Source organism: Benincasa hispida, chromosome 10 (genome assembly GCF_027475165.1).
Source record: "Benincasa hispida cultivar pf3 chromosome 10, pf3_genome.v1.1, whole genome shotgun sequence".
Lineage (NCBI taxonomy): Eukaryota > Viridiplantae > Streptophyta > Magnoliopsida > Cucurbitales > Cucurbitaceae > Benincasa > Benincasa hispida.
The window spans coordinates 17,215,502-17,219,378 of NC_143487.1; the positions used below are offsets into that span (position 1 = coordinate 17,215,502).

The 3,877-nt window shown below is 32.0% G+C and overlaps 1 long non-coding RNA gene across 1 annotated transcript; it reads right to left on the bottom strand.

Annotated features, from left to right (window-relative positions):
- Positions 1-541: 541 nt before the first annotated feature.
- On the bottom strand, positions 542-3,487 carry LOC120089314 (uncharacterized). Its single transcript, XR_005485146.2, has 3 exons — positions 2,937-3,487; positions 906-953; positions 542-784 (listed from the first exon to the last, which is right to left on the bottom strand). It is a non-coding gene; the product is annotated as an uncharacterized LOC120089314 (long non-coding RNA).
- Positions 3,488-3,877: the final 390 nt, after the last annotated feature.

The window sequence follows — 3,877 nt, forward strand, 5'->3', positions numbered from 1 at the left end:
ATCGCATAGGCTAGTACTACAAGAAATAACATATACGATAACTAACAGAAAATAACTAATAATAGACTTTTTACAGCTTTTTTTAAAGTCCTAACAGCCCATGTTATTAAAAGTATGAGACTTTTTATAGTGTTTTTCTAAAACTGTAATGGATGCTATTATAGAGTATGAAGATATAGTTTATATACGTTGCTATAAAAAACATTTGATAGTATTTTTTTATTAAAGCTATAATATGTTTATATAGCTAAAATAATGTGCTATTTTTAACATATAATAACCTTTTTTTTCTACGCTATAATATAGTATTTATAGCTTTAATTGTATACTATAGTAATGTTATTTAATCATTTCCAATTATTATAATAACCTTTTGATAGCATTTCGTTTTTGCTAAATAAAATCTTTCAATAACTTTAACTCATGATTATAAAAGAGGTATTTTTTTTCTCAAAAATATTTTTTTGAATTAATTAGATTTTGATAACTTTTAGTTCAAATATTCAATTTTAGTTAAAATCTACACACATAAAATACTTCATAGCACAATAGATACTAATAACTTCCATTCATAATCTATTAACATTGCAAGATAAAGTATTCAATAATTTTCTAGAATAAAGTTGTCATCTATACAAGCTAGATAAAGTAGTTAGTGAATGTACCAACAACATTAATTAGTCCTCAAAATACAAAATTCTCCAAGTATTCAAGATTATATTGTTACATAGTTGAGCTGTCATGTTGGTGCTCTTTTCCTCTAGTAAGGCATCATTTCATTCACCTACATAAATTTATAAAATCTATATCAATGTATGATTTTGTACGCACCAATAATAGTGTATATTAAGCAAATATAGAAAATCTTTAAGAAAAGTAGATAAATAAGCTTATAAATAACATACCAATAATCACTTTATCAAATGACCATGCAACTATATTGTCCAATGCTTCTTCGGTACATGTGATTTCAGATGTAGCGGAATAAGTATATAAAAAAACGAGTACTAGAAACAACAACACCACAAACTTCTTCCAAACAAACAACTAATTTCATACAATAGTATAATTGATTCATAAAATCAATAAATAAAAGATAGAAGCTCCTATCCTATTCTTAATTCAATTTGACACCATAAACTGCATATTACCCAAGCAACCTCTAAGTATTTCTCATGTATCAAAAAGGGTTAAAAAATTTCAAGGAAAGAAAACTACAAATAATGAAAGCTTATTTAATAACGAAATCCACAAATTATTGTATAAAAGTAAACAATGTTATACCATTATTGAGATTTACTTTACAGGGAATACGTTGTCCCTAATCATTGAATTAAAAAGGGTTGATTTCTGTCTTTTGTCTCGTGAAGTCTTCATGAGACAAAAGTCAAAATCGACAATTTTCCTTAGTAATCCTAATCTCTACTAGTAATACCAAATAATCCTAAGAGAAGCAGAGAAGCAAGAAGAATAAGAAGAACAAGAAGGATTATAGTAGTTTGGCCATTGAAACCTATGCCTACTTTACATGGTATATATTTACACAAAGATATATGAATCAAACTTTAGTCAAACACAATAGACTCAAAATTTTGAATAGAAATGGGCCATAAAGAGGAAAAAAGAAAAAAAGGAATAAAATAGAGAGAAAGATATATAGTTGAGGAACATAAAGACTTGTGCAAAATGTGCTTAAGGAAAAATTTGGGCTAAATTTGAAATTGGAAAGTAGGAAGCTAGGACTGAAACTGTACAAAAATAACAAAGAGAAGATATACTAGTTACAGATAGCCTTTCAAGTGCATTCTCTAAAGTTTGCCTGATCTCCCCGGTAAAAATACAAATATCCTAACTTTTAATCTTCCTCACAAATACCCACTGGCTTTCCTAACCATATGTATTGATAATAGCATCCATAATGGCTAGCTTTCTGCCAGAATTCTAATCTTCAAATTTTCTGCCTATGACCGAACCATCCTAACCTTATTCACATTAACAAACCTCTAATGAACATTTCAAGTTATTACAAGCATTTATACACCCCTATCTCTAACATCTTAAAGAGCTAAGTATGCAACAACAATCGTACATTAAAATACTGATACTGCAGCTCTGATCATCAGGTAGTGCAACAACTAGACAAATAGATAGAAAAATTTAATAGGGATGAAAAACTGTATGATCAAGTAGTAAAATAGTAAATATCAACTGCTCACAAATAGAAATGACTTTAATAGCTATAATACCAAGTCTTATGACAACAATAATTATTTTTCATATATGGGTTGCAATAAAAAGCTTAACACGTGCAAGTAAAAAATTTAAGCTTGTTAAAAGAAAAAATAAGACCACGAGAGAGAACAACAAAACTTGAAATATTATTTCAATAACAAACATTCATGAAAAATAGGGGAATCCACTTCTAATTACCTTCTAAGATATTTCAAATTTTTAACATAATAATGTTTTAATTCCAAGGATATTTCTACCAAGGATGTTGAACATGCACAAGTCCTATACAAAGATATGATATTTGCTAATGGTACAAATAAAATAAAATAAATGTGTAGTTAATAGTAAAGTTTACACACACAAGAATACAAAAAAATAAAGGTAGGGGAAGTGCTTGTTAGTGTAGAAAACTGTGGCACCTTTCTAGCATCTTTCTGTTCACCTTGAAAACTGAGGTCCCCTATCATTTTTTTTTCCAATCATTGTGACACAAATTACTCCTAAGGCTGAAACTATTCACTTCATGATTATCCCCCCCTCCCCTGGCTTAATATATTTCCATTTCCCAAATAATAAACTAAAGACTTCAATAATTCCAGGTTTTCTCTTTTTCGTCAACACCAACAAGCATTACAGAGACAATTTCACGGAGGAAAATCAAAATTGGAACCAAAAGAGGAAACAAAAAAAGCCAAGATTTCTACCGTTTTCCTTCTTGCATTCCACTCGCCGTCTCTTCCGTCGAGCCATATCGAGGATCTTAGTACATCGAACATCATTAAGACAGGACTGCAATGGTTCCCCCATAATCTCAATCCAGAGAAAACGATCAGAGAAATTACTATCGCTAAAAGAAAATCCAAAATAAACGTCGGATGATGAAGCATAAGAGGCACGAGAATAATTGGGATCCATCCCGACCGGCCATGGGGTCAAAAATATCTAAGAACCCTTCATTTCTCCACCCCACTAAACCCCCAAAACCAACAGATGAAAAAAACCCTAAATTTCAAGAATCATGTGAGAGACAAAAAAGAATTGGAAGCCCTAGAAGGATGGGAAGACGCTACACTTCAGTTTGAAGGAGGATAGTGAGGAATGGATCGGAATGGATTGAGCCCTTGGCAATGGAGAAATGTTAAGAGGGAGAGGGAGAATTTAGAGAGAGAGAGAAGCAAAACAACTAAATCGAGAGGCGCCTTTGAAGAAGAAGTTTTTTTAAAAGTTAATTCATCTCCCCAACCTGCGCGCATACAAAGGTGTTTTCTTTTTCCTTCTCTTTTCCATTTCATTTCTTTTTTTTTTTTTTTTTTTACATTTAATTTCATAGCCTATTTTGAAAAGGGCTACCCTCAAAGGCTATAAAAAAAATTTCTTGTAGTGTAGTGCATCACATAGACCCTTCTTTCGACCAATGTGTCTTCAACCCTTGTCTCCTGCCCTCACGGCTTAGGCACTTGCGTTGAAACTTTTCGCTCACCAACATCTCCTAAAGTCTCCACGTCATTCTTCAGCACCCATCAAGCCAATGCATATCTTGCGCCTTACGGTCTCTTACGCCTTGTGGCCTACCTAGCTTTTGCCTCGAGCCCCTCTTAGTCAAGTTTGGCTACACGCATCCTGCATGCCTTAGCCTTCACTAAGT